This window comes from Leopardus geoffroyi, chromosome E3 (genome assembly GCF_018350155.1).
Source record: "Leopardus geoffroyi isolate Oge1 chromosome E3, O.geoffroyi_Oge1_pat1.0, whole genome shotgun sequence".
NCBI lineage: Eukaryota > Metazoa > Chordata > Mammalia > Carnivora > Felidae > Leopardus > Leopardus geoffroyi.
The window spans coordinates 30,251,146-30,270,745 of record NC_059340.1 but is presented as its reverse complement, the minus strand read 5'-3'; the positions used below and the strand labels follow the sequence as shown (position 1 = coordinate 30,270,745).

At 49.8% G+C, this 19,600-nt stretch overlaps 2 long non-coding RNA genes across 2 annotated transcripts; one reads left to right on the top strand and one right to left on the bottom strand.

Moving 5' to 3' along the window:
- The first annotated feature begins 1,252 nt into the window (after positions 1-1,252).
- Positions 1,253-2,015, top strand: LOC123589417. Its single transcript, XR_006708321.1, has 2 exons — positions 1,253-1,650; positions 1,859-2,015. It is a non-coding gene; the product is annotated as an uncharacterized LOC123589417 (long non-coding RNA).
- A 6,856-nt stretch (positions 2,016-8,871) lies between these two features.
- Positions 8,872-14,573, bottom strand: LOC123589415. The gene is made up of 3 exons (XR_006708320.1): positions 13,372-14,573; positions 11,499-13,067; positions 8,872-10,062 (listed from the first exon to the last, which is right to left on the bottom strand). It is a non-coding gene; the product is annotated as an uncharacterized LOC123589415 (long non-coding RNA).
- Positions 14,574-19,600: the final 5,027 nt, after the last annotated feature.

Here is a 19,600-nt window from a genome sequence, read left to right as displayed (position 1 = left end):
CCACACAGGAGCCGCAGAGAGGGATGCCCTTTGCTGTATTTTTCGTCACGGCAGAAACGAGACAAGTAAACCGTCATCCAAAGAGGAACGGTGAATTAAAACACAGCTTCTCCCGGAAGGCGGTGCAAGGAGTAAATGTGGGCCTTCTAGCTCTGTTTCAAAACTTCATATTCTTGTTTGTACTTCGCCTGTTCTAATAAGACCAGCAGCATGGCTGGTTCTAGAAGGGGAAGGCGAGGCACAGACGTTAAGTACCTTCCCCGAGGTTATCTAACGGGGCTGGAATCTGAACCAGGGCGGGCCGACGCCCAAGTAAGTGGGGTCAGTCCCGATGCGAGACAGCCTTTTCCTTTTCTTTTCGCAAGGCACGGAATATATTCATATCGTTCAAGTCTTCGTGTGTACAAAAGCAATGGGCAACAAGTGAGAGTCACCGAAAGTTCAGAACTTTAAGGGCGCCTGGTCACCGAACTTTCGAGATAGCTGGAGAGCAGTGGACAGCCACAGAAAGGAACAAGTGGGTCTTTATGGCCAGTTCCGTCTTGTTTACTTTTGTTTTCCCAGGGCTTCCCAAGGCAGCTCGCGCATGGTAAGAATGCATCAAGTATTAAGGAATAAATAAATAACCTTAGTGCAAGGCCTGCCCTCCAGTCTGACCGAAGGCAGGAAAACAGAGCCCGGACCTAGGTCTTCATGTTCCTTGTACCCCGCCCCCCAGGCCCTGTGTCCCTGGGATCCTGGCTGGGCAGCTGCAAGAAGTTTCGGGTTTGCTGGAGCGTAGAGCTGGAGGTCTTTGAGGCTAAGTGACGAACTGGACATTCCTGGAAGAGCATTAGGGAACCTCAAAGAACAAAACAAAACAAAACCAAAAACGGCTCCTAGACCTACTAATTGAGTATTGTAAGGTTGCAGGATGCAAAGTCAGCACCAAAAAAATGGATTATTTTCTACATCTTAGCGATGAACAGTTGGATCCAAACTTCAAAACACAGTATCGCTTACAGTCGCTTCTCCCAAGGAAATGTTTTAATGTTTATTTATTAATTTTGGGAGAGAGCGAGCGTGCACGCACACACACACACACACACACACACACATGCGTGCAAGTGGGGAAGGAGCAGAGAGAGAGAGAGAGGGAGAGAGGATCCCAAGCAGGCTCCACACTCAGTGCAGAGCCCCACGGGCTCGACCCCACAAGCGCAAGATCGTGACCTGAGCCAAAACCAAGAGTCGGATGCTCAATGGACTGAGCCACCCAGGCGCCCTGATGAAGGAAATTTTTAAAAAGACCTAAGTAAATGGAGAGACATGTTGCGTTCACGAATTGCAAGGCTCAGCATTGCGTACGCCCCGCACTGATTTGTAGGTTTAACCCATTGCTTCTCAGAATCCCAGCAGTGTTTTTTGGAGATATGGACAATATGATTCTAAAATTTACATGTAAAGGCAAGGAGATTATAATAGCTAAAACAGTGTTGGAAAAGAAGAAAGCGGGAGATTATAGGTTCACTCTGGTGTGAAGGCTCATTATATAGTTAAGGTAATGGAAACTGTGGTATTGCAGCGGGACAGACACGTAGATCAATGTGAACAGGATAGAAAACTCAAAAGCAGACCCACGCAAGTGTGCCCCACTGATTTTTTATAAAGGTGCAAACACATTAAGCGTCCGACTTCAGCCAGGTCACGATCTCGCGGTCCGTGAGTGCGAGCCCCGCGTCGGGCTCTGGGCTGATGGCTCAGAGCCTGGAGCCTGTTTCCGATTCTGTGTCTCCCTCTCTCTCTGCCCCTCCCCCGTTCATGCTCTGTCTCTCTCTGTCCCAAAAATAAATACACGTTGAAAAAAAAAATTTTAAAGGTGCAAACACAATTGGCCATCCATAAGCAAAATATGACCCCCAAACTAGTCTCACATCATGCACAAAAATTAACTTAGAGTGGATCATAGCTCTGTGTGTGAAGCATTAGAATACAAGACTAGCAAAAAACAAAACAAAACAAAACAAAAAAACACATAGAAGGAGATCTTTGTGACCTGGGGTTAGGAGAAGAGTTCAATATAAGGCATCAAGAGCACAATCCATAAAAGATAAAATACCGTTAAGTTGAACAGTATCACAATGTGAAACTTTAGTCCAACTTCAGCTCAGGTCATGATCTCATGGTTCGTGGGTTCGAGCCCCACATTGGGCTCTGTGCTGACAGCTCAGAGTCTGGAGCCTGCTTTGGATTCTGTATCTCCCTCTCTCTCTACGTCTTCCCGTTTGTGCTCTTTTAGCCTCTCTCTCTCAAAAATAAAGAAATATTAAAAAAAAAATTTTTTTAAAGGAAATGGTCAAAAGTAGATGTGAACAGACATTTCACTGAAGAAGAAATACAGATAGCAGATATGTACGTGGAAAGGTGTGGCCATTGTGGAAGTGAAACACAGAGCTACGACAAAGGATAACTGCGCACCTATTGGAAAGGCTCACTTGAGAAACTACTGACATACTAAGTGTCGGTAGGGATTTAGAGCACGCAACGTCTCCTACTGCTGGGGGAAATGTAACATTCCCAAGCAGTGGTACAGTCAGTCCAGAAAAGAATTTGTCTATTTCTTTTTTTTTTCAACGTTTTTTTTTTGTTTTTTTTTTTGTTTTTTTTTGGGACAGAGAGAGACAGAGCGTGAACCGGGGAGGGGCAGAGAGAGAGGGAGACACAGAATCGGAAACAGGCTCCAGGCTCCGAGCCATCCGCCCAGAGCCCGACGCAGGGCTCGAACTCACGGACCGCGAGATCGTGACCTGGCTGAAGTCGGACGCTGAACCGACTGCGCCACCCAGGCGCCCCATTTGTCTATTTCTTGTAGTTAAACAGGCATTCACCATATGACCCAGCAATTGTGCCCCTGCACATTTAAAAACCTACGTCCACACAAAAACCTGTGCGTGATTGTTCAGAGCAGCTTTATTTGTAAAAGCCCCGAACTGGAACCAGCCCGATGTCCTTCAGTAGGCAAATGGATAAACCAACTACTTCTCAGCCGCAAAGAGGAATGAAGTGTTGATAGATCCAACACCTTGGATGGATCTCAAGGGTGTTATGTTGAATAAAAATTACAACAGCAACCCAGTCTCAAAAGGTTACATGCTGTATGCTTCCGTGTACAAGTATCTTGAAATAACAACATTATAGAGATAGAGAACAGATCGGTGGTTACCAAGGGTTTGGGGAGGTGTGGATGTAACTCTAAAGGGATAACGTGAGGGAGTTTCTTTGTGGTGATAGGACAATCCTGTGTCCCGATTGTGATGGCGGTTACACAAATCCAAACCTTTGCTGAAATTTGTACGCTGGAAATAATAATAATAAAAAGGAGCGCGGGTAAAAACTGCCGAACTCTGAATAAGTGGTACAGTGTAATGAATTCGATTGTATCATTGTCAGTTTCCAAGTCTTGAAAACGTATGTGGTTACGCGAGATGTTATCCCTGGGGAAAGTCCAGTGAAGGTACATAAGGACTCTGTGCTAATTTTGCAACTTCTTGTGAGTCTAAAGTTATTTCAGAATAAAAAGGTTTAAAAAAAAACAAACTTTAAAGGGGGGCTTACTTGTAAGAGTTGGAGATGGCGACAGAGCCTTATACAGTCGTAAAAAGGATGACGTATCTTTCTGGAGTCATCCCAACTTGTACGCTCTGATTTTCCCAGGACTTACAGTAGTGCATAGCAAAGTGCCTAGCAAACAAGTGACCAGGGAATAAGCGAACACACAGAGTGCAATGTCTGTCCTCGTCTGACTCTGTGGGTCTTTGTACTCCTTGCTACCCCTCCCCCAGCCTGGTGTCCTAGGATCAGGGCTAGGCAGGTGTAGGGAGGCTTGGGTTTCCTGGAGCTGGGAAATGGATGTCTGTGACACTGAGTGACAGAGCTGTGGATTCTTGGAAAAGCAGCAAGCAGGTGGGCCGAGGGCAGCAGTGCTGGCCCAGGCCTGGCAGGGGACACAGTCTTGTCAGGACTCCCTTCTGGCCATTTGGTTGGGCAGATGGCCCTGGGGAGGAGGAGCCCCTTGTCCTGGCACGAACTTGGGCTCTGAGCTGCTTTGAACTGCCTGCCTACAGCTCTCTGAATTTTACTCTCTTCCTTTGAACCTCTTAGGCCTGGGTTTCAATCCCCGCTGTGGCTTCCTAGGTATGTAATCTTGAGACAAGACACCTCAGTGTTTCTAGCTGTAAAATGGGAATGACACCCCCCACCACCACCCCTGCTTACTAGACTCTTGTGTGGGTTTTGAGATTATTCAGGCCAAGGGCTTAGAGCTAGACAGGTTCATTGTAGTCAGGGAACCCCACGCCTTTCACCTTCCTCTTTGTGACGGCATCGGGCACCAGTGGAAGGGGTTGGGCCCACCCTTCCGGGTGGGTTCGTTCTTCCCACTGATCCACCTGCCTGAATTTTCCTTTGTATCCAGCTGAGGGTAAGTTAAAGCAAGCACCCAGGGCAATCTCAAGGGGGTGTGGAAGCCTTGAAAGGGCAGCCAGGGAGGCAGGGGTGTGGTAAGGCCTTTGATCAGGGTGGCAAGATGGTATGCACCTGGGGTTCGAATCCCAGGTCTGCCCTTTCCAACCCTCGGGCACCATATGTAAGGTCTTAGAATCTCGGTTTTCCCATGCCAGAGTGGGGCCCAAGACTCCTGACTCAGGGCTGTGTGAGTATTAGACATTTTAAAAGGAAACGGTACCGCGTGGAAAGCCGTTAGCACCCTGCCCCACACCTGGTGGGTGCACCCTGAATGGCAGGGAGACGAAATCGTGATCTTCACCGAGCATGTGGGGAATGGCGTTGTGGAATTTGCAGCTCTAAGGGGCTGCTTGAACTGCCCCCTCCTCTATCTATCCCTGTGGCTGTCATGAGGAATCAGAGTCCCGCCATCAAAGTGGAGCCGAGGCAGCTGCCCCCGCGTGCTGTCCCCTGGGTGCAGTGGGTCTCAGGGGCAGCCTCCTCTGGGGACCGTGCGGAGAGCGGTTATCTGGGTTACCTGCCGCCTCACCTGACTCAATCCCTGGAAACTGGGCCCCAGCGTTCTGGGCCAGATAACATCCTCCACGTCCTCAGATGCCCTGAGCTTCGTGGAGTAGGTGCCTGGGCATGGAGAGGGGAGGGCACAGGGTGAAAGCCTGTCTGGGATCAGCCACCAGTGGCCTCAGGGCGCACAGGGAGGAGGGGAGCTCAGTGCCCTGGAGGGCTGGCTCCTGCTGACTCCCCCTCTGGCCCAGCTGGGTTGTCACAGAAGCGACAGGTCTCAGCGTCAGCAGGAGTCTCAGAAAGCAATCAATCCAAAGCCTTTATTTCCTGATGAGGAAAACGGAGGTCCATGGAGGGTTGGTGACCTCCCTGCAGAGGCAGGAACCCAAAGTCTCCCCAGACCTGGTCTCCTGGCTCCCAGCTCGTGCTCACCTCCTCTCCGCCCTCACCACATTGCTACAGAGTAAGACGGAATCGGGTTCAGCCCCTGGTCCCGTTACTGATTTGCTGCAGGAGAAAAAGGTACGGAGGCCGCCGTCCTACGCCTGCATTTTATCATCTGTGAAATGGAACCATCATATGAGCCTCCTCGAACTGCTTTAAGGATGAAAGAAGGCATGCAAGGTGCCTGGGCTGGAACTCAGCAGACAATGAAAGTGGCGGTGGGGGGGGGGGGCGGAAATATCGTTTTAAGTTGACCCCAACTGCTCTCTGTGTGCCAGACACCGTGTAGATGGTCTGCACGCATTAACTCCCTTCCTCTTCCCAGCAGGCAGGTGCTAGTTGAACGTCGATCTTCAGAGGGGAGGGGGACAGCCACATCAGGCAGCCTGGGGCCGGGCTCTGTGCTTTTAGGGACCACACCCTAGCACGGGCAGGAGACCCCGTGAGCATGTCCCTGGGGATTAGAGCTGATTATCTAAGGTCACGTCACGCTGTGCTAAAAAAAAAAAAGTTATTTAACAGAAACATCCAGAGAACAGGGGACCATCTTGTGAGGACAGACCCAAGGGTAAGCCTCTGATGGGAAGAGACATCGGGGGAGGGATATCCAGGGCACCTGCAGGACGGGGCAAGTCTCATGCAGCCCTGGGCCTCTCTTCAATCATATCGAGGCGGGGGAAAGAAAAAGAAAAAAGTCTGGGACTAAATGAGGTCAGCGTTTCCCAAACGTTGGTGCGTGGAACAACATTTATCATTTTAATGTGTATGTTTTAACATGTACTAGAGAAGTTAGCTGGCGTTATCAGAGCCATCCTGAAATGAGTATCATTATTTAAGTTGAACGTACAGGAAGTATGTAAGTTTGTTTTCTGGATAGAGAATGTGAAGTAAGGGCAAAAATGAGGGGTGGTGGAGATCGGCAACTGGGGGAGGGGGGCGGTGGGCCTGGGACAGTAGGGCCCTCCTTCCCACTCACTGACACAGGCCAGTTACGGCCTGAACTGTGTCCCCCTCCCCCCAGAGATGTTGAGGACCCCAGTGCCTGTGGACGTGACTTATTTGGAAACAGAGTCTTTGCGAACGATCAAGTTAAGGTGCAGTTGTACTTGATTAGAGGGGTCCCGAATCCGGTAAGACCGGTGTCCTTACAAAAACACCAACACTGGGCCCGGAGACAGTCACCTACAGAGGGAAGACGATGTGAAAACAGAGAGAACACACCAAGGGATGCCCGAGGCTCCCCGAAGCTGGGAGACAGACATGGAACAGATCCTCCTTTCCAGCCTCACAAGTTACCAACCCTGCTGACATTTTGATCTTGGACTTACAGCCTCCGGGATGGAGAGACAGTAAATTTCTGCCGTTTGAGTCACCCCAGCTAGTGGTGGGAGCCCTAGGAAAGGCAAAGCCTGAGTGCCAAAACACCGCAGTTTCCCCGCTGGGTCAACCTTGCCTTTGGGTCCTGGAAGGGCATACTTTCCTACAGTCAGGAAGTACCCGGCCTTGACTCTTTGAAGATTTCACTTCCGGGGTGGCTGCCCTCCAGATGTGTGCCCCCAAACCTAGGAGGAGTCGAAGCCACCAAGCCATGCTCAGGTACACCCTAAACTACTGTACCCGCCCTGAACGTGACCTTGTGGAGAGTGCATTAGAATGTGCCCCTCCCTGAGCCCGCGTGATTGTCCTCGTCCCATAAACCAGGAGGCTGGGGTTCAGAGGCGTCGTGTGACAGCGGGGGACACGGTCCGCAGGTGGCAGACCCCTCCCCAAGTACCGCTGCTGTTATTACTCCTACTGTTACTAACACACTTAGATCGTGCTTCCAAAAATGTGTGCCAGGTACTCTTCTAAGTGTTGATCGTGTATAAACCCTCGGGGACTCAGTGGCGTAGGTATTACCCCTTTCACACTTCCCTGACTCCAGGGTGACTTGCCTGAGGCCACAGAACATGTCTGGGGGCAGAAAGGGACCTGGCCTGTGCTCTGTTCACTGTGTCACAGCCTCCCACATACGTGTCTGTCTGACTCATGGACCCAACTGTATCTGATCGGTATCCAATTTTTTTTTGCTATTATTATGCTGCTGTGAATTTCCCCAGACATGTGTGATCCCTGCTCGCCTGTGAATACATCTTTTGCATAAATGCCTCTGGGTGGAAGTGTGGGCTCAAAGGGTGTGTGTGTGTGTTTGTTTATTTTCGCCCGGATTCTTTTCTTCTCCTACCGGGGGAGAGGAGAGACAACCAGGCTCTGAACGAACCTCGCCGTTGTCACTAATTCTTATTCAGCGTGACCCAGCAAACATGTTCTGGAAGCTTCTGGGGAGACGGAGACAGGAGTGACTCTGGGAGGCTCTTCTCACCATCTTGCGGGGGACACAGACCGATCCCTGAGTAACCAGTACCCGGATTACCTAAATCTGTCCTCACCCAGGGTTTCACAGGCCTTGTGTTTTGGAATCTGGCCTCGGAACACTCCCCTGGCCCATGAAAAGTGTACATTGAACCCTAGCCATTACCACCATCGTGACGCTTTGGGCCAGCCCCCACCCCACCGCCAAACACTCTCTAGAGCTGAGTAGCAGCTGTGCCCTTTTTATGATCCCTACTAGGTCCAGAGAAGTTGATGATCCTCTCAGTGTTATGTCAGATTATCCCTTTTTGTGTGTTTTCTGGAAATTCTAGAAACCTGGCTTTTTATGTGAAATGTCCTGGCTTTTTAACGTTAGCAACTAATTAGGCTTAAAAACAAAAAGCAACAAAAACCCACTCCTGCGGTCAGAGAAACCCCATCTGCGGACCAGATGTGGGTCACCAGTTTGCCTTAGAGTCAGGCAGACGTGGGTCTGTGTCCCAGCTCTGCCGCTTACAAGATGTGTGACCACGTCATCGTCGAAAGCCTGGGCATCCTCATCTGGAGAAGCACAGCGATAATCCCCACTCTGCGTGATTGACTTTTGAGTGACTGACAATTTGGGTAAAGGACCTGGCGTCTTCCTGGCACTCATCGCGAGGTAGATCACTGTTATTGTTATGGCAATTTCATTAAATGAAGTCTGAGCTATGGTAGGCGGAGATGTTGGAGGGAAGCTGATTCCGTTTGGGGCTTGTCAAGATTTAGTTGTTGAGGAAACACCCAGATGGAGTTGACCAGTGGCTTTTGGAATTACACGCGCAGAGACAGACAGTGTGTTGGGGTGCCTGAGGGGTTCACTCAGTTAAGCGTCCGACTTTGGCTCAGGTCATGATCTCACAGTTCGTGGGTTCGAGCCCCCCGTCGGTTTCTGCATGGACAGCTCCGAGCCTGGAGGCTGCTTCGGATTCTGTGTTCCCTCCCCACCCCCCCCACCCCCGTCCCTTCTCTGCTTGTGATTGCTGTCTTTCTCTCTCTCTCTCTCTCTCTCAAATATAAATAAAGAAACATATTTTTTAAATACTTGAAAAAATTTCAATGCCTGAGGCAGAGAAAGTGATGGGGTTGTGAGCAGAGGCCACTCACTCGCCATCTTGAACAAGGAACAAGGAACTCAGATGTCATCTGTAAGCATTTTCTGAGAATTCTTCTCCATTGGGGGGGCTTGGCCTCACTTATTGGAAGAACCACTGGACTCCAGTGAGGAGAGAGGGGCTTTCATTGCTGTTCTGCTCTGTCTTCTCTCTGTGACCTTGGCCAAGTCACTTCTGCCCTTTGGACGTAAGGCCATGATTTGTAAAGCAAGTGTGTTAGACTATGTGTTAGTTTGCTGGGAGAACCAAAACGAAACGCCACAGATGGGTGGTTTAAGCAACATAGATTTATTCTGTCACAATTGTGGAGGCTCAAAGTCCAAGCTCAAGTTGCCAGCATGGCTGGGTTCTGGTGAGAGCGCTCTTCTTGGCTTGTGGATGGTCGACTTCTCCCTGTGTCTGCACATGGCTGTCCCTCTGTGTGTGTCTGTGGCCTCACCTTCTTATAAGGATACCAGTCCTATTGAATGAGGGTTCACCCTAATGAACTCATTTCAACTTAATGACCTCTTTAAAGGCCCTGTCTTCAAATACAGTCCCATTCTGAGGAAGTGAGGATGAGGACTTCAACATATGAATTTGAGGGGTGGGGGACCCAGCCGAGTCCACAACTGGCCAGTTCAGTGCTTCTCACCATATGGGTTCTTGCTTCTAGTGGAATTGACTTTACACCAAATGCAGAAATAAGCCTTGAAGAACAGCCAGTCCTTCTGATTACTTGAAGAACAAAAGTTTTGGTTCAGTACTAACGTGACTTTCTGACGTTACCTTTCTGACACCAGCCGAGCAAGAGGAGAACAGACCGCAGGCCCAGGGCATTAAGGAGACAACTATAACTGCATTAGTTACCTATTACCCTCAAATCTAGTGGCTTAAAACCCTTCATATTTATTATATCACAGTTCCCATGGGTCGGGAATTCAGAAGCAACTTCGTTGGGTGGTTCGGGTTTAAGGTTTCTCAAGAGGTGCAATCAGTCACCTAAAGGCTTGACTGGGTGTAGATAGATATATCAAAGGTGGATCGAGCCGGTGCTGGCTGTCAGAGGGAGCTGTTAGTTCCTTGTCACACGGCTTGAGTGTCCTCACAATATGGTGGCTGGCTTCTTCCAGAATGAGCAACTGGAGAAAACAAGAGAGCAAGAAGGAACCCACAATGTCTTTTATATCCTAGTCTTAGAAGTCCTAAAGTGTGATTTCCACAGTGTTCTATTGGGGACTATGGGATGAATAGAGCACAGGTCAGCCCCATTTACTGCGGGAGGGAACCCCACAAGGGAATGAATCCAACAGGTAGGGATCACTGGGGGCTAGTTCAGAGATTGACACGGGGGGAGGTAATAAGAGTTTTATTTAGTGATTAACTATTTTTTGGTTACCTTGTCTAAATTTGTATATGCAAAAAATATATACTAGTATTTTGTGTTCTTTTAATTATATAGGCACATATATACAAGTGATATGCTATATATAAATATCTAATCTGCTTTCTTCCCTGCTCAATAATACATTTTTTTTTTTTATTTTTTTTCAACGTTTATTTATTTTTGGGACAGAGAGAGACAGAGCATGAACGGGGGAGGGGCAGAGAGAGAGGGAGACACAGAATCGGAAACAGGCTCCAGGCTCTGAGCCATCAGCCCAGAGCCCGACGCGGGGCTCGAACTCACGGACCGCGAGATCGTGACCTGGCTGAAGTCGGATGCTTAACCGACTGCGCCACCCAGGCGCCCCTCAATAATACATTTTTGAGATCAATCTGTGTTCAAGCTGATTCTTTCTCTTAAATTATAAACATTTGCCATTTTTATGGATCCATTCCCCTACTAATGGCCATTTCGATTCTAATTTTTTGCATTTATAACACCGATGAATGAAACATCCTTGTACATGTCTTAGGATAGATGATGAGGGGCGCCTGAGTGGTTCAGTAGGTTAAGCGTCCGACTTCGGCTCAGGTCATGACCTCACGGTTCATGAGCTTGAGCCCTGCGTCGGGCTCTGGGCTGACAGCTCAGAGCCTAGAGCCTGCTTTGGATTCTGTGTCTCCCTTTCTCTCTGGCCCTCCTCTCTCTCTCTCTCCCTATCTCTCTCTCTCTCTCTCAAAAATAAATAAACATTAAACATTTTTAAAAAGAATAGTAGTTATCCTAATTTGCCCTCCCCCCACGTCATAGAAATGTTTCCGTTTCTCCACACTATTACTAACTCTTGATGTTGCCCAAAACTTTGAGTTGAGACAACTTTTAGGTAGAGCAATAGTATCTCGATATTCTGATTTTTTTTAAACTGTGGTAAAGACCAGATCACATACGACTGACCATCTTGACCATTTTTAAGTGTGGAGTTATGTCACGTCAAGTACATACACGTTGTTGTCCAGCAGCTCCCCAGAACTTTTTCATCTCGCAAAACAGAAGCTCTGTACCCACTGAACAAGAACCGCCCACCCCTCCTCCCCGCCGCCCCTGGCAACCAGCATTTGACCTTGCGGTCCTATGAATTTGACTACTTTAGACAACACATATGGGAGGAAACATACCATTTTGTCTTTTTACGCCCGGCTCATTTCACTTAGCGCAATGTCCTCAGGGGTCATCCACGTTGTAGCAGGGTGACATGATCTCCCTCATTTCTGAGGCTGAATCATAGTCCGTGGAATGGATAGACCACATTTTCCTTATCAGTGCATTCATAGATGGATATTTGGGTCGCTTCCATTTCTGGGCTATTCTGAACAATGTTGCTGGGAGCACAGCATTCTTCTGGGTATGGACCTAGAAGCGGGATTGCTGGGCCACATGGTAATTTTGTTTTTAATTTCCAAGGAACCGTCATACTATTCTCCAGCTGCATCATCTTACACCGCTTCCAAGGATGTACAACCACATCCTTGCCGACATGGGTTATTTTCTGTGGGTTTTGGTTTTTTTTTTTTTTTTTGATAGTGGCCATTCGATGTTTTAATTTTACGTCCCCCTGAGTACGAGTGAGTTTGGGCATCTTTACACCATCCCCCTTGAACAATGGGGAAATTACAGTTCTAGGAGATTAAATCACTTGCCCCACAGCTCAGGGCCGGGCAGGGGTGGCGCATAATCACGACCCAGGGTTAGATGCTCTGTGCACCCCTGTTCTTTCCAGATGTGACCCTGCCTCCAAACCCACAGGGCTTCTTTAAGAAAAGAAAGGAGGGGGAAGCCTCAGCTCCCTGCCTCTGAATTCCTGCTCACCATGCCTCGGTCGGGGGGAGCTGGGGATCTACAGAGCATTATTGTTCTTGGATCCTCGGGCCAAGTGGCGTTACCTCCACCTAGGAGGAAGCGGTGTCTACGCTAATACCCCGGACGGGAAATGTGTGCCCAGAAGATTAGCTCCATTGTGTGGGGCTGGACGCTTTCCACCGACTTTGTTTATGGGACAGATTGTTTTTGTCAAGTTGTTTGCCCCCGTGAGTCTCCCAGCTCTTGAGGCCCGCTGGCCGTGGACAGGGTCAGATTTACGGGTAGCCCAGAGCGTGGGCAGGAAAGGCCACAAAGGAAAGCCCCCCCCCCCACCCCGGGGGACTTCAAGAGTCTGTCCCGAGATGGGGGGTGGGGGTGGGGGGCGGCTCCGCCCGGAACAGCAGAACCGGGGCCCTATTTTATTCATCTCTGAAGTGGGAGGCGCGGCAGGGCGGGTGGGGCGGGATCTTCTTCCCCGTTGGGCCTTCGGGCTGATATTTGGACGTCACCGTCCGCATCCCCCGTCCGCTCCCCTCTGCACACGTCCAGATGTGTGGCTGGGGTTTTGAGGTCGGTGCTTTTTGCGCCCGATTCCTTCCGCCAGAAGCTTTCAGGCGCCTACCGCCACCGGCTGCCTTGCGCCCGTCGGTTCCAAATCCGTTCGCAGACGGCACCGACAGCGGGCGCCCTTCACGCTCCCCGCTCCGAGGCCACGGGGCCCGGCTCCTCGGGTGGTCTAGGCACAGAGGCCAATTGCTACCATGTGCCGGCTCTCCATTGTTCAGTCTTCGTCCCCACCCACCCGGCCGGCCACCACCCAGGCGGACCGCCCCGTCGCCCTGAGCCTCCGTGCTGTTCCCAAACCTCAAGAATTTAGGCCAGGCGCTCTGGAAGAGAAGGATGCAGAAATTAAAAAAAAGAGAGAGAGAGAGAGAGAGAGAGAAAGCTTCTTAGCGGCTCTTGGCGTCAGCTTTCTTACCGGTACCGTGGCATCATCAGGCCACCCCGGCTCCCGAGCTTACTGAGCCGGTGGAAGGCACTGGTGGCTAAAGCGCTTGGCGCAGAGCCTGGGACTTGGGGAGCGCTCAGTGAACGGCTTCTCTTATTTCTCGCATGCCCACCGGGGGCCAGACCCGGTGCTCGGGCCACGGGAAGCTCAAATGGGACACCACCTTGGCTCTCAGCACTCACCTTCAAGGGAGAACCGCGATGAGCAGACTGTTCTAGGTAAGGGGTCCGTAGAGAGAAGCACAGAGTAGGCATCTCATCCTGGCGGGCGGCTATCAAGGAAGGCTTCCGGGAGGAGGTGACATCTGAACGGGGCCTGAAAAGTGACTCCCTTCTGCTGTTTTGGTGATCCTGCCAAAAGCAGGCCAGAGCCTCACATGACACCAGTTGGTGGCCCTTCGTCTGTGCTCCAGCTCTGGCTGTCCCCTCTTGAATCCCCTCGTGCTGCGCTAAAAAAAGAAATCTGCAGGCAACTGTTTCCTCCCTCCTGTAATACACACGTCTTCATTCTCTAACAGGAGGGTGTTGCCGGAAAGGTTTCCATGACTCCCAAAGTCCCTGGGAAAGGCCTTCATCACTCATTCATTTGGTCATTGACTTACTACATATCAATAAACACCGACTGCTGGTTAGGCGAGGCTCACCTTAAAAAACCAGGTCCAGGTTGTGGACAAGCATTAAAATGAGGCCTGTTTGTCTCTTTCCTGTCCCTGAGCCACCACCCAGGTCCCCACAGCTCTAGGCATCGCTCACGGCAGCGGCTGTGGCAAGACGGCCGGATGGAAGAAAGGGTGAGGTCCGAAGTCCCGTGTCTAGCGTCTGACCTCTGTCACACGCCCTCACGGCTCCTACTGCACCCTCATAATCCTGGGAGGTGGCCTCTATTACTCCTGTTGTCCTGCTCGTGTCCCAGCAGGTCACACTTGCTGGGTCTACAACTGGCGGACAGCTAGACAGCTGGCGGTTCCCTCGGTCCACTCAGGGTGCCTCCCAGCTGACCAGCCCTACCTCAGCTCTTTCTGGTGCCCAGTTTCCCCCTGTGGTCTGGCTGCCACACCCACTTTGCCCATGGTTGTCTCTGGTCACCCTGTGGCCGCTTCACCGTTCCCAGAGCAACTCCCATTAATGCCACCCATCAACACCGTCAGCTGTTTTCTCTATCCGTCCACAGGGCACATGGAACCTTCCGGATGCAAAATTCAAGCCCTCCCTCTGCCTAACCGTGTTGTGTACTGATTTTATTTGAACGTCTCTTCGTAGAATCCCATATGGGAGATGATGCAAAATCTTCTCTGCCTTTGGCTTTTCCCACACCCTAACAATCTTCTCCTAGGAGTCCTGCCTAGATGGGCATCCAGACGCAGCTGACTGCTTCCCCACCTCTTTCTCTCTCTCTCTCTCTCTCTCTCTCTCTCTCTTTCTCCCCCTCTTCTTCTAGGCTCTTCACTCCACTGGCCTGGAAGGGATTAGCTTTAGGAGCAGGGAGGAAGGTGGTTCAAGGAAGGAAACCAGCTGGCTGATTAGGGAACGTATGTCCCCAAATATTTGAAGATCTTACCCATTACACTCCCTGCTGAGGCTCCTGGGAGGGTTAAATGGGAGAGGTGTACATGTGCTTTCTGTGTGCCTGAGAGTACACCAAAAGAATAAAAAGCGTGGGTTCTGGAACCAAGCTACCACCAGCTAGAAGCCCTATGGCCTTTGGCAAATCATTTAAACTCTCTGACCCTTGGTTTGCTCACCTGTGAGATGGGGATGATATTAATCCCTACCCCACTGTGCTCATTGGGATATGTAGTTGGGTGCTAATCATAAAGATTGGTGCCAGTTTTATTTGAGGATACGGGCTCTTTGGTGTGACCCTGAATAAAAGGGAGGTTTGTTTTTGTTTTTGTTCTGTTTGTAAAGAAAAAGGAAACGAATGCTGGAGAGATGCCTAGCAAATGGTCTCCACCATGGTTGGTAAAGGGGTGTCAACGTAGCACCTAGTACAGAGTAGATACTGGAAAATGATAGTTAGTAGCAGTAATATTAGTCACGAGCTATGTCACGAGGGATCTGAAATGTGGAGTGGCATATACTTGGTTGCAAGGCAGCTAGGGAAAAATGATTGTGGGGTCCCTTAGAACCACCCGATCGTTTCAGACAAGGCGGGCGCTTGCTGTTTCCCCTGCCGGATCCCTCTTTGCACGACACATCGCAATAAATATTGTGTTGAGTGAATGAATGAATGAACCCCTTTCCCCTGACGCCTCCCAACACGTGGTGACTCTCTGTCCCCATAACCTCCAACTTACCTCTAAGTGGCTTTAGCCAAGCGTGAGTTATAACACACAGTTCCGTTCTCCCACGGCGTGCAACAGCACAATCCCATATTAGGTTTCGTTTCCAGCGTTCGTTGGCCTGAACTTTGGAATATACCAGGCTTTATTCGCTCTAGCCTTTTGTGTCTTGGTGTCTGTCTTTCTCTCCACTCCCTCAAGGTGCTAATCCAACAGCTCGCTGTAAAAGGCGTGAATTTCTTCCAACCACAGTGGTCACGTTTCTTAATCGATAGCCTGACTTGTCAGCACCAAGTAAACACAGCTTTGATTTGAAGAGAAGGGGGGAAAGCCAAGGGCCACCGCTGCAAAATCACAGAGAGAAGGAATCCTTTCTTCCACACGTTAATGAGGTCATTAAGTCAACTCTGAGCCATGACTATGTGCCAGACACTGCTGTAAATACTATGCATGCACTGACTCATCTTGTCCTTACAATCTGTTAGGGTGCTGTGACTGTCCCTATTTGATGTGTGAGAGAACCGGGGAGCACACCTGTTGATAGTGATGGGGCTCTGTCCTGAGCCAGGCCCCGTGCCCAGGCCCTGAAAATGTAATCGTGAATAAGACAGACATGAATCCCTGTCTCACAGCACTTCAAGCGGACATTAGGGACAAAAAGCAAACACCTAAATTAACAGAGTAATTTCAGTCACGGGGGGTTTTGGCCGCAAATACCCGATAGCCCAATCCTGGTGGTGTAAACCCTTGGGATTTATTTCCCTCCATGGAACAGACAGTGAGGATGCTGGTGCTGGTCCTCTGGCTCAGGAATCTGATATTCGCATTGTCTTTTCCTCCTGGTCACAGAATGGCTGCACAGCTCCAGCCGTCGGCCCTGTGATCCAGCAGACGGTGGAAGAGGGAGAGGGGTGATGCCAGGACCTGTCATTGGCCAGATGGGGGTCCAATGGGCACCTCTGCCTGGATGGCCATGAAGGAGAAGGCAGCTGATATTGAAAGTCAGGTCAGCGGGCCAACAGTGCCTGCCACAGAAAGTGCAAAGAGGACCCTGGGAGAGAGGGCTCCTGTGTATGGCACGCTAGGGGGAGGTGACAGCTGAACTGAGACCTGATGACAGGAGGCCAGCCCTACAAAGATCTGAGGACACCGCGTGCCACACAGGGGACACAGCACTGCAAAGAGTTTCGTTCAGAAATGAACATGGTGAGACTTTGGAGAGAGAGGGGTCCAGAGCGGCTGCAGAAGACAGTGATGGGGAGCAGGTCGAGTGGACCCCAAGGGAAAGAGAGGCGCGAGATCACCCTGCGGGGTCCACTTGGTCCTTGGCTCTTACTCAGCATGTGATAGGAAGTTACTGGAGGCTTTTAATCAGGGAACTGAAATGATCCAATTCATGTCTTAAAAGGAATTATCGGGGCAGAAGAACTTCTGTGAGGGGTCGCAAAGCTTAAGGAGACTTAATTCCTGGTGGCAGTATGATTTTCCTAGCTCCTTCTCGGTTTACTTTTTTCTGCCTCTTAGACCACCCCCACCTCCCTTTGCTTTGCTGTGGCTCCTGGAGCGCCAGATGAGGCCCAAGCGGGAGGTAAGCGTCACTTACCCTGAATGGACAGAGGCAAGTGCCCCACTACAGGTTCCCAAACTTCAGCTGCTCACCCTCCTCTCTCATGCCTGGGGCTACATCAGTGGCTCTCAACCAAGCGAGTTTGCCTCCCTGTGGATAGGGGACGCTTGGCCACTTGTCTGGAGACATTTTGGGTTGTCGCAACCAGAGGGGGAACAGAGGGCGCTACTGGCATCCAACGGGCAGAGCCCTGGGATGCCACTAAGCATCCTACGTTGTGCAGGACAGCCCCCAAAAGCCAGAATTATCGGGCCCCAAATGGCAATAGTGCTGAGCTCGGGAAGACCTGGGCTAGATTGACATGCCTGTTCTGTTATTTCTTTAATTATATTTCCCTTTACATTCACTCAATCTCTGAATTAAACACACACGCACACATGCACACACACGCACACACACACACACGTCACTACCATAAATAAGAAATGAGTGTCACTTGCCGTAGACAGAAGTTGACCAGAAAGATAAATGGGCAGAAGACAAAAGTCGACTGCATTCCAGCTGGATGGTGCCATTAGCTCTAGGCTCTGAGTTACCCGAGGTTAAAGAGGGAGTTTGGGCAATGTCATGGAAGGCTAAGAAAGACTGAGGACCTGCTTTAGATTAAATAAGAGGAAAGAGAAAAGACATGTAAATGCAACATGATTCTGGACTGGATCCTGGATCACAAAAGCTACAATTACCGGAATGACTTTATTGGGACAGTTCGCAAACTTCTGAATATGGATTTAATATTAGATGCTGGCTTGGTGTCACTATGAAATTTCTCGAGGTTAGTGATTATGCTCTGGTTATGTAAGCAAACGTCCTTTCTTGCTCTTAGGAGATACATGAAGTATTTAGGGATAAAGGGTGATGATAGTGGCAATTGATTCCCACTATTTATCTTCTGAGAAAAAAGCGTTTTCAAGATTGAGAGGTGAGTGTAATGGCTTGCCTTTAAGAAAAAGATGGGACAGTGGTTCTCACTGTTGGCTGCACTCTTGAATCCTCCTGGGAGCTACTAACATTCTGAAGCCTAAACCTCGCTCCACCTGAATTCTATCAGCACCTGTGGGGGTGGCATTTTGTAAAAGTCTCCCCAAATGTGCAGAGACGTTTGAGAACCATTGCCCCGGAAAATGAAGAGTATAGGGCTGATTCCATTGTGAATCTTTCCTGTTTTACTTTTTAAAAGTGTGTGTATGTGTAAGGTGCATGGGCGGTTCATTCGGTTAAGCGTCCGCCTTCGGCTCAGGTCATGATCTCACGGTTTGTGGGTTCGCGTGGGGCTCTGTGCTGACAGCTCAGAGCCTGAGGCTGCTTTGGATTCTGTGTCTGCCTCTGTCTCTGCCCCTCCCCTGCTCCCACTCTGTCTCTCTTTCTCAAAAATAAATAAACATTAAAAAAAATTTTAACGCATGTGTATGTGCATGTGTGTGTGTGTGTATATACACACGTGTCTTCATGTGTATGTGGGCATATTACACATGTGTGTATATATGTGTACCTACACACACAGAAAGAAAGCAAATGTGCCAACATGTAAACAGTTGGTAACTCTAGCTGAAGAGTATGAGAGTTTATTGTACACTTCTTGTAAGTTTTCCGTGGGTTTGGATTTTCTTTTCAAAATAAAAATTCAAAGCAAGAAACCGAACAAAAGCTCTCCTGAATGTACCTATGATATCACAAAAATCTCAATTTTTTTTAAGTTTATTTATTTTGAGAGGGAGAGCAAGCACGTGGGAGGGGCAGAGAGAGAGAGAGAGAGAGAGAGAGAGAGAGAGAGAATCTCAAGCAGGCTCCACACTGTCAGCGCAGAACCCGATTCCGGGCTAGAATCCATGAACCGTGAGATCAGGACCTGAGCAGAAATCAAGAGTCGGACACCCCGCTGGCTGAGCCACCCGGGTGCCCCTCGAGCTGTATTTCTGTATATCCATGAGAGACTGTGTTCCAACCATTGTGCCTTAGGCTGGGGTGCTCTTGATTGATACTAAAGAAAAAAGATTTTCTTTCGAAAAAGGTAAACAAAAGAGGTGTTAAAGAGAGAGCAGTGCCAACCACAGGCTTTCTCAGCAGAGAGATTGAAAGTGATACAAAGGGATGATTTTCTCAGTGTGGGATGATTCGGTGTTTTCAGGGCCTCTGGAAGCCCAGCGATTGAGGGTTCCTCTTCCGTCTTAAGAAAGTCTTGGCCAAGAGACTCCGTTTTCTCTGCTGCAAAATGAGGATAAGATGCTGGGAGCCGGGGCCCAAGTTGGGGGCTGGTCCTCCTGCCCTTTGAGGTCTTTAGATAATTATCCACCGACTTCCCACTCCCACTGCATTCCAAGCCCCGGGGAAATTCCAAGGTCCTTGCCAGGATGTCACTGAACTCCTGGGGCCTTCCTCGCTGTCACCTGGGCCCCGACTTCCTCCTGGCCCTGCCAGCTTCTCCCTCTGCCTCTCAAGGCGATTCATCTGTCTTCCCTCTGGCAGCCATTCAGGCCCTTGCTGCCTTTCCTAACACACACAACAC